Raw genomic sequence first — 11949 nt, forward strand, 5'->3', positions numbered from 1 at the left:
CTACGTGCACCACTGGTATTTTGTGGAAAAGCACATGTAAGATTCTGCAACAGTCTCTGCTGATACTCCTGCATGCGTGCATCCCTTTCTATGGCAGGAATAATTTCTGCAAATTTACTTTTGTACCGGGGATCTAACAGTGTGGCAACCCAGTAGTCAGGATTATTTCTAATTCTCACAATTCGAGGGTCATGTTGCAGGTAGTGCAGCAAGAAGGCACTCATGTGTGTTGCGCATCCAGGAGCACCAAGTCCCTGTTGTGTTGGTGGCGAGGTAACAATCATGCTTCCTTCCTCTGTCCTCTCCCCCCAACCTCGCACAACAGAAATGTGATCAAGGTCTCCCTCATCTGATGAGTCTTCCATCAGTTCGTCCTCCACTTCTTCCTGGGCTCCTGCACCTTCCTCACTAGTTTGGCTGCTACCATGCGCCCTGGTAAAACCATCTCCCCCACCCTCACATGCCTGCCGCCTTGGTGCTGCCGACCTTCTGGACCTTGCAGATGTTAGCCCTTCCGCATACAACTCCTCCTCCTCTACTTCCTCCACCTCCTCTTGTGCCACCACCTGACTCCGAATTCTGTTTAACATGTGCTCCAGCATGTAAATCACCGGAATAGTCATGCTGATAATGGCATCGTCAGCACTAAACATCTTCGTCGCCATTTCAAAACTGTGCAGAAGGGTGCATAGGTCCCTGATCTGAGACCACTCCTCCAGCGTGATTTGCCCCACCTCTGAATCTCGTTGGCCCAGGCTATACGTCAGAACGTATTGCACCAGGGCTTGTCGGTGCTGCCACAGTCGCTGCAACATGTGCAGAGTTGAATTCCACCGGGTAGGCACATCGCATTTTAGCCGGTGAAGTGGCAGGCCCAACAACTTCTGTAGAGATGTAAGTCGCTGAGCTGCGGGATGCGAACGGCGGAAGTGAGCACACAGCGACCGTGCCCTCTGCAGAAGGCCATCTAGTCTGGGATAGTGGGCTAAAAATTGCTGGACAACCAGGTTCAACACGTGAGCCATACAAGGCACGTGTGTGACATTGCCCCGGCGAAGGGCCGCACCCAGGTTTGCAGCATTGTCGCACACGGCCTTCCCTGGTTTCAGGTCCAGTGGAGACAACCATTCATGAAATTGGTTCTCCAGAGCTGACCACAACTCCTCAGCTGTGTGACTCACATTTCCCAGACATTTCAATGTAAAAACCGCCTGATGACGTTGAGCCCTACTGCCAGCATAGTAAGGAGGTGTGCAGGATCCCTTCTGCGCAGTTAGAAAGCTTGTGGCATGACCAGACAGGCTTTGGGTGCAGGTGGAAGACCGAGAGGAGGTTGAGGAGGCAGAAGCAGTGGTGGAACTTTGACATAAAGAGGATTGACGCACAACTCGTGGGGACGGCAAGACTTGGACAGCAGCCCCTTGTCCTGCTGTCACCATAGTTACCCAGTGCCCAGTCAGCGACATGTAACGCCCCTGTCCATGCCTACTCGTCCAAGTGTCTGTGGTGAAATGCACCCTGTCACACACAGAGTTTCTCAAAGAAGCGGTGATGTTGTGTGCGACATGCTGGTGGAGCGCAGGCACACCTTTCTTTGAGAAGTAGTGCCGACTGGGCATCTGGTACTGGGGCACTGCGACGGACATAAGGTCTCGAAAATCCTCTGTGTCCACCAGGCGGAAAGGCAGCATTTCTGTAGCCAAGAGCTTGCAGATGGTGAAATTCAACCTCTTAGCTTTCTCATGGCTAGGAGGAAATGGTCTTTTACTTGTCCACATCTGAGGGACCGAGGGCTGGCTATTGTGCTTAGACGGGGTTGATAAGGGTGTCCCCGGCAAACTGCCGGTCTGTGAGGAAGATGCAGGCGGACATGTTAGGTTGCCTTCATCCAAAGGTGGTGCTATCGATGTCGGACAGCGCTCAACACCAGCTGGTGTTACCACCTCCAAAGAAAATGATGACCTGCCAATCACGCTGGCTGTTGCGGGTAAAGAGGTGGCAGGTCTGCGCCCCAAAACAGGTGTGACTGCTGTCCCCCCAGTCACAGAGGATGAAGAGGCCGCGGATGCACAAGATATGGCAGACGGTGGTTGGCCCGGCCGGCTAGGCCGCATTGTAGCACACTGAGCTTCCCACTGCAACTTATGCTTCATGTCCATGTGCCGGTTCATGCATGAAGTACTCAAACTATGTATTTTTTGGCCTCTACTTAGCTTTTGCTGACAAATGTTACAGATAACACGAGTTGGGTCATCTTTATCGATCTGAAAAAATGCCCAGGCTATGCAAGGCTTAGCACCCATGCGACCTGAAGAGCCACCACGACTTGTGGTGAGAGGCAGAGTTGTGTTTGAGGATGCAGTTGTTGACGTGCTTCCAGTACTACGTCTCTGTCCAGGAAGGCGCAACCTGACCTCGTCGTCACTAGCATCTTCCTCCACCTCCTCTGCTGACCTCATCTCTTGGCTGACTGTGGGTTGACAGTAAGTGGGATCTCCGACCTCATCATCATCACCCTGTGCGTTATCACACCCGTTGTCCTCAGAGCCAACCTGTTCCTGCCCTGACAAAAAACTAAAGTTGTCGCTCCAATCAGGTATTTGAGTCTTATCATCGTCTTCCTCATTGTCTCCACCAACAGGAGTTACAGTTTGGGAATGAGGGTCTACATTATGGTCAGAACCTTCTGCGTCTGGTCCTGGATCCGACTCATAAAGATTCTGGGCATCAGTGCAGATCATTTCCTCGTCTGGATTCACAGAAGCGCTGGAGTCGACCTCTGATTCCCAGGCTATAGTATGAGTAAACAGCTCTGCAGACTCAACCATCTGTTCTACCTCATACTCAGACGGGCAGCTGGAGATTTGGGAGCTGTGAGGAAGCAAGTGCGATTTGGGTGACACCTTTGAGGACTGGAGTATTTGTGATGTTGAAGTTGATGTGGAGGAGAGCCCACTTAAAGGAGCACTTGATATCCGTTGAAGCACCTGCTGTTTTTGTGCCTCATCTGGAATTTGTAGCGATTGGCGTGGCCGTAAGAAAGGGATCTTATCACATTGTCCGCTAAAAGAAGTAGACATTTTAGTTTGGCTGGAAGATGGTCTTTCTTCTGCAGATGTTACTGTTGCTTTAACACCTACCCCACGGACACAACCTTTTTTCCCCTTCCCAACACGCCTATTCCCCTTTCCACCAGCAGCAGGCCTTTTTCCACTCATTTTGGTGGTTAACTAATTCACAACTCTGGAGTTGTTTGCACAAAAAAACAATGGATGGTAACCGAGCAGAGCTGAGTGGCCAAACTGTGGTATTAGGCCAAAACTATTGGCTGGGTTAGATGCAGAAAAAAATTATTTTGAATTTGCAACCTGATGGAGGTCAGTATAGATGGACTAATACAACAAGTCCCACACACAGCTAGAAGCCCAAATATTTTTTCAGAGGTACTGTAGATGCAGATAAAAATTAGTTTTAATTTGCAACCTGATGGAGGTCAGTATAGATGGACTAATAGAGAAAGTCCGACACACTACTAGAAGTCCAAATATTTTTTCAGAGCTAGATGCAGAAAAAAATTATATTCAGTTTGCATTCTGATGGAGGTCAGTATAGATGGACTAATACAACAAGTCCCGCACACAGCTAGAAGCCCAAATATTTTTTCAGAGGTACTGTAGATGCAGATAAAAATTATTTTTAATTTGCAACCTGATGGAGGTCAGTATAGATGGACTAATAGAGAAAGTCCGACACACTACTAGAAGGCCAAATATTTTTTCAGAGGTAGATGCAGAAAAAAATATATTCAGTTTGCAACCTGATGGAGGTCAGTATAGATGGATTAATAGAACAAGACCCACACACAGCTAGAAGCCCAATAATTTTTCAGAGGTAGATGCAGAAAAAAATATATTCAGTTTGCAACCTGATGGAGGTCAGTATAGATGGACTAATAGAACAAGTCCCACACACTGCTAGAAGCCCAAATATTTTTTCAGAGGTACTGTAGATGCAGATAAAAATTAGTTTTAATTTGCAACCTGATGGAGGTCAGTATAGATGGACTATTAGAGAAAGTCCGACACACTACTAGAAGGCCAAATATTTTTTCAGAGGTAGATGCAGAAAAAAATATATTCAGTTTGCAACCTGATGGAGGTCAGTATAGATGGACTAATACAACAAGTCCCGCACACAGCTAGAAGCCCAAATATTTTTTCAGAGGTACTGTAGATGCAGATAAAAATTATTTTTAATTTGCAACCTGATGGAGGTCAGTATAGATGGACTAATAGAGAAAGTCCGACACACTACTAGAAGGCCAAATATTTTTTCAGAGGTAGATGCAGAAAAAAATATATTCAGTTTGCAACCTGATGGAGGTCAGTATAGATGGACTAATAGAACAAGTCCCACACACTGCTAGAAGCCCAAATATTTTTTCAGAGGTACTGTAGATGCAGATAAAAATTAGTTTTAATTTGCAACCTGATGGAGGTCAGTATAGATGGACTAATAGAGAAAGTCCGACACACTACTAGAAGGTCAAATATTTTTTCAGAGGTAGATGCAGAAAAAAATATATTCAGTTTGCAACCTGATGGAGGTCAGTATAGATGGACTAATACAACAAGTCCCGCACACAGCTAGAAGCCCAAATATTTTTTCAGAGGTACTGTAGATGCAGATAAAAATTAGTTTTAATTTGCAACCTGATGGAGGTCAGTATAGATGGACTAATAGAATGATGCTATGCCCAAAAGATTTTACTTCACTAGGTGCAGTAAAAAAATTGGTATTCTATACACAGGTGGTATATCTTGCAACACAGATAGGCTACTCCACTGACTAACACACTCTGCAATAGGCCAAAAAGGATTAGCTTTGCTAGATTCAGCCAAATGCTGTGAAAAAAACTTGCACAGCACTGGCACAGACCTGCCTGGCAAAAACTGATAGGAACTGATGTAGCCTAGTCCTGAAAAGGACTCCAATTACAATTAGTCTTTACTCCCACAACCTATCTATTTAAGAGCACAGACCTCCCTGATAAAAGTCGTAGGAAATGCTGTAACCTAGTCCTTAAAAGGACTGCAATCACAACTATTCCCTACTCCCAAGCTATCTGTAGATTTGTGCGAAAATTGGCTTGAAATTAACAAGGTATAGCGCACACAGCAACAGCGGTGCCGTCTAACACGCAGCTGCAGCAGTGAGAAAATGGTGGCGACGGGGAAAATGGCTTGGTCTTATAGGGCAAGGACATGTGACATACACTGCCAATGACACATGCCCTTGCTTGTGTGAAAAAAAGCACTTAGCTCCGTGTGTGCGCTGCTGATAGGCTGACAGATTGCACCGCCCCACTGTAAATGCGGGAAAGAGAAAAAAAAATGGAGATCTTCATTGTTCCTGCAGAGATCCATCCCCTGCCCCTCCCCCCGCCCCGCTGTACACTCAAACTGCGTATTAACATTAATTTTCATCATTACTGAGAAAAAATCCAGTTATGATTTTGGTGCACGAACAGTTATCGAACATACCCTCGAACAGCCGAATTTTTCTCAAATTGTTCGTGTTCGCCGAACGGCTCGAACACCGCCCAAAACAGCTCGAATTTGAGATTGGCGAACAGTTCGAGTAGAACAACGCTCATCTCTAGTCATAAGTATTCAGACCCTTTGCTCATATTTAAGTCACATGCTGTCCATTTCCTTGTGATCCTCCTTGAGATGGTTCTACTCTTTCATTGGAGTCCAGCTGTGTTTAATTAAACTGATAGGACTTGATTTGGAAAGGCACACACCTGTCTATATAAGACCTCACAGCTCACAGTGCATGTCAGACCAAATGAGAATCATGAGCTCAAAGGAACTGCCTGTTACGATGTTAGTAGATACCCTGAAGTCCAATGGCGTGGGCCAAAAGCAGAGACTGAGACAAGAGTAGTGTGAAAGTCTATTTTAAACTCAAGTGCAAAAGATCACAGCAAACAGTTTATGAAGGTAAGTTCATTCCAAACAATACTTCTTAGAACCTAATCTGTAAGGCACGGCCTTCATTACTATTAGGGTATGTAAACGTTAACGATAGTCCAAGTTTACTTAGGTACAGTAGTATGCAAACAGAAATAAGGATAGTAAGCAGACGTAGGCATTCCTCAGTTGATTGTGGACTCACGTAGTGCAGAAGAGAAGACAAACTGGAATATGGATCTGGATATTGAAGAATGCAGAAGGTGCAGCGGAGGAAACAGCGATGTCTTAAACCAGAATGAGGGAAATTATGCCAGAATGGGGACAATATGCCAGAGAGGGGCCCATGATGGGGGAAAATGTTATAGCATGAGGTCTGACCCAATTCCCAACTCCATTTGCTGAAATGCAGCCCCAAACTTACAGGACCCTTCACCGTGGTTATGCATCACTATTGACCACAGACACTCATTATTGTTCTGCTCTCCAGCCCTTCAGTGAACAAACTCCCTACAGTAACAACCACATTTTTCATATTTTGGCTCAACCGCGCACATCTTGCCAATCCCCCCCCCTCCTTCCCCGTTTTCTCTGTTTTAATGCAGTGACTCAGCGTCACTTGGCCTTGTTTTGATGTGGAAGATATGGCTTTTTCACCATAATTCTGCTATGAAGACCACTTCTGGCCAGTCTTCTCTGAACAGTAGATGAGTGAAGCTGAGTCCCACTGGTTGCTGCCAGTTCTGAGCTGATGGCACTGCTGGACATCTTCCGCTTTTGAAGGAAAGTAACCATAATGTGTCATACATCTGCTGCACTAAGTTTCCTTGGCCGACCACTGCATCTATTGACCTCAACCTTGCACATTTTCTTGTGCTTCTTCACTAGTGCTTGAATGACACATCTTGAACCCTCAATCTGCTTTGAAATTTGTGCCTTAGAGACCTTGCTGATGTAGTATAACTTCCTTGTGTATTCTTGCTCAGTCTTGCCATGGTGTATGACCAGACACCTGACTGCATTATTACAAAATCCCTGACTTTGCGCAGGTGTACCTAGAAGAATTGACGCTGTTTTAAAGTGAAAAGTTGGTCACACCAAATATTGATTGGATCTAGATTTTTCGTTTGTTCATTCACTTGTATTTTGTTAATTGATTAAATAGATCATTAACATTTCTATTTTTGAAGCGTTCTTACTTTACAGCATTTTTTCTACACATTTCTAAAAATTATTTTTATGTGTCTTTTATTTGCTCATTAATAATCTGATATACCTTTTGGTATTTTGTGTATAGTTGTTTTTTTGCTGTTGGGGTAAATTGTAGGATATTGATTTCAGAGGGGTTTCCTGATCCTTTGATTGTAGGAATGAGTGGTATATATGTGCTAATAAATTAGGACAAACGTAGGAAATTTAGGAAAAAAATTGGACATATCGGCAGTAATAACATGCTGATTGTGATGTCATGAAGATGACTTGAATTTCCACCATTAAGAGAACAGCATTGCTGGTCATTTATATTAAGTAAATTGGATATTCATTCTTCTCGATTGTGATGTCATGAAGATGACTTGAATTTCAACCAATCAGAGATCAGCATGTTTCAGGTCACCCAGATAGAACAGTCCATGAAACATGAGTCACGGCCACTGTGAGGTCATAATGCTGATTAGAATTTCCACCAATCAGAAAACAGAATTGCCCAGAAGAACCACCCAGGAGGTATGAGTCATCGCCACTGTGAGGTCATAATGCTGACCAATCACAGAGCAGCCATGCCCAGATTTTCCACCAATCACAGAGCAGGCACCCCCAGATTTTCCACCAATCAGAGATAAGCAGTGGGTATAAATAGCAGCCACACCCAGATTTTCCACCAATCAGAGATCAGCAGTGGGTATAAATAGCTGCTGCCGCCTGCCCGGCTTAGCCTTGCACTGGTTGGGTCTCTCTCTTTTTCTCTCTCTTGGTATCTCCCGGTATCTCTCCCTCCCCTCTCTCTTCTCTCTCTCTCTCTTTGACCCAACGGCCCTCTTAAGGGCTACCCCAAATGTGTAAAAGATAGAACCAATATTTGTGTTGTTTGTCCGTTTTATGAGCCTTTGATTAACCCCTTCCCACTCTTTGCTATATATATATATATATATATATATATATATATATATATATATATATATATATATATATTTATTATGTGCAGGTGGGCCTTAAAGGGATTTTCCAGGACAAACATTTTGATGGCTTATCCCCTGGTTAGCTCATTAATATCAGATTTGTGGTGGTCCGGCACACGGCACCTCCACTAATCAGCTGTTTGCAGCTTCGGCCGAGGTCAGATGTAAACAGTGTTGAGGAGCTGAAAAATCACTGATCTGTTCACTCTGTAGTGGCCGCTCCCTGGTGCTGCAGATCAGCTCCTATTACATGAATATTAGCTGATCTGCAGGACCCACAGTACAGTGAATGGAGCTGTGATGTTCAATCTTCACACTATTTACACTTGAGCGCTGCAATCAGCTGATGGGTAGAGCCGGTGCCGCGTGTCGGAGCCCCACCGATCTGATATTGATAACCCATCCCCAGGATAAATCATCATTATTATACTACTCATACATGAAGAAAGCGAGGTGGCACACCGATTTAATAAAATCTTCTTTTATTCCATTTCCATTAAAAATACAGGGAAGCTGCGCCTTTTGCGGACGACGGCCGTTTCGCGTGTCTATCACGCTTCTACGGGTCGAGGCATATGGTCATGGGGGTGTGCAGGGGTTAAAATACTCCCGACCCCACCCCCTGCACCAAACAGCCATACAAAATGTTACAACAAAAAATACATTAAAAACAACCACCCAGGAGGTATGAGTCATCGCCACTGTGAGGTCATAATGCTGACCAATCACAGAGCAGCCACACCCAGTTTTTCCACCAATCAGAGCAGCCATACCCAGATTTTCCACCAATCAGAGATCAGCAGTGGGTATAAATAGCCGCTGCCGCCTGCCCGGCTTAGCCTTGCACTGGTTGGGTCTCTCTTTTTTCTCTCTCTTGGTATCTCCCGGTATCTCTCCCTTCCCTCTCTCTTCTCTCCCTCCCCTCTCTCTTCTCTCTCTCTCTTTGACCCAATGGCCCTCTTAAGGGCTACCCCAAATGTGTAAAAGATAGAACCAATATTTGTGTTGTTTGTCCGTTTTATGGATGGAGCGAGACATGATGTCCCAGATGTGTCCCGGATTCAGGTCTGGGGAACGGGCGGGCCAGTCCATAGCTTCAATGCCTTCATCTTGCAGGAACTGCTGACACACTCCAGCCACATGAGGTCTGGCATTGTCCGGCATTAGGAGGAACCCAGGGCCAACCGCACCAGCATATGGTCTCACAAGGGGTCTGAGGATCTCATCTCGGTACCTAATGGCAGTCAGGCTACCTCTGCCGAGCACAAGGAGGGCTGTGCGGCCATCCAAAGAAATGCCACAGAACACCAGGATTGGCAAAGTCGCCACTGGCGCCCTGTGCTCTTCACAGATGAAAGCAGGTTCACACTGAGCACATGTAACAGACGTGACAGAGTCTGGAGACGCCGTGGAGAGCGATCTGCTGCCTGCAACATCCCTCAGCATGACCGGTTTGGTAGTGGGTCAGTAATGGTGTGGGGTGGCATTTGTTTGGAGGGCCGCACAGTTCCCTTTATTTTTTGAGCAGTGCATATACATATATAAAATGTTCCTCCCCCACCATGTGACATACTGCATACCTCATAGGGACAGCAGTCAGGAAGCACCAGTAGTACCAGCAGCTTCCACAGTACAATGCAAATGTAGCATTCTCAGCGTGTACTGACCAATGCTGTCCACCAGGTGGCATCAGCAGGAAATTACAGGGATGAGACAAGCACTGCATGACAGCCCCGCCCCAATCTGCCCTATACCAGACACGCCCCCTACCAACGCCCCGCCTCCGCTGCCATGACAACCGAATTGTTTAATGGCAGAATGAGACCTTATATGAGCAAAGAAGTAGCGGCCGGAGAGCGGGGTCCGCACAGGTGAGCGCCCCCATAACACAGTGTATGTACTGCACGTCAGCTCTATGGCAGACTGTCACCTGTGCTGGATCCAGTACGTGTTACACTTATATCTGTACAGAGACACAGAGGACGCAGCGGGGCCCTGTCGCCAGATATATATATTTCTATATATTTGTGTGTGTGTATATATACAGTATATATATATATGTGTGTGTATATACAGTATATATATATATATATGTGTGTGTCTATATACAATATATATATGTGTGTGTCTATATACAGTATATACTGTATATGTGTGTGTGTATATACAGTATATATATATGTGTGTGTCTATATACAGTATATATGTGTGTGTGTCTATATACAGTATATATATATATGTGTGTGTGTGTATATATACACAATATATATATGTGTTGTGTATATATACAATATATATATATATATATATATATATATATATATATATGTGTGTGTATATATACAGTATATATATGTGTGTGTATATACAGTACAGAAAAAAGTTTGGACACACCTTCTCATTTAAAGACTTTTCTGGATTTTCATGATTTTGAAAATTGTACATTCACACTGAAAGCATCAAAACTATGAATTAACACATGTGGAATTATATACTTAACAAAAAAGTGTGAAACAACTGAAAATATGTCTTATATTCTAGGTTCTTCAGAGTAGCCACCTTTTGGTTTGATGACTGCTTTGCACACTCTTGGCATTCTCTTGATGAGCTTCAAGAGGTAGTCACCGGAAATGGTCTTCCAACAATCTTGAAGGAGTTCCCAGAGATGCTTAGCACTTGTTGGCCCTTTTGCCTTCACTCTGTGGTCCAGCTCACGCCAAACCATCTCGATTGAGTTCAGATCTGGTGACTGTGGAGGCCAGGTCAACTGGTGTAGCACCCCATCACTCTCTTTCTTGGTCAAATAGCCCTTACAAAGCCTGGAGGTGTGTTTGGGGTCATTGTCCTGTTGAAAAATAAATGATGGTCCAACTAAACGCAAACCAGATGGAATAGCATGCCACTGCAAGATGCTGTGGTAGCCATGCTAGTTCAGTATGCCTTCCATTTTGAATAAATCCACAACAGTGTCAGCAGCAAAGCACCCCCACACCATCACACCTCCTCCTCCATGCTTCACGGTGGGAACCAGGCATGTAGAGTCCATCCGTTCACCTTTTCTGCGTCGCACAAAGACACGGTGGTTGGAACCAAAGATCTAAAATTTGGACTCATCAGACCAAAGCACAGATTTCCACTGGTCTAATGTCCATTCCTTGTGTTCTTTAGCCCAAACAAGTCTCTTTTGCTTGTTGCCTGTTCTTAGCAGTGGTTTCCTAGCAGCTATTTTACCATGAAGGCCTGCTGCACAAAGTCTCCTCTTAACTGTTGTTGTAGAGATGTGTCTGCTGCTAGAACTCTGTGTGGCATTGACCTGGTCTCTAATCTGAGCTGCTGTTAACCTGCGATTTCTGAGGCTGGTGACTCGGATAAACTTATCCTCAGAAGCAGAGGTGACTCTTGGTCTTCCTTTACTGGGGCGGTCCTCATGTGACCCAGTTACTTTGTAGCGCTTCATGGTTTTTGCAACTGTACTTGGGGACACTTTCAAAGTTTTCCCAATTTTTCGGACTGACTGACCTTCATTTCTTAAAGTAATGATGGCCACTCGTTTTTCTTTACTTAGCTGCTTTTTTCTTGCCATAATACAAATTCTAACAGTCTATTCAGTAGGACTATCAGCTGTGTATTCACCTGACTTCTGCACAACACAACTGATGGTCCCAACCCCATTTATAAGGCAAGAAATCCCACTTATTAAACCTGACAGGGCACATCTGTGAAGTGAAAACCATTTCCGGTGACTACCTCTTGGCTACTTTGAAGAACCTAGACTATAAGACATATTTTCAGTTGTT

This window comes from Phyllobates terribilis, unplaced genomic scaffold (genome assembly GCF_046119375.1).
Source record: "Phyllobates terribilis strain yellow unplaced genomic scaffold, ASM4611937v1 Scaffold_201__1_contigs__length_3545014, whole genome shotgun sequence".
Classification (NCBI taxonomy): Eukaryota; Metazoa; Chordata; class Amphibia; order Anura; family Dendrobatidae; genus Phyllobates; species Phyllobates terribilis.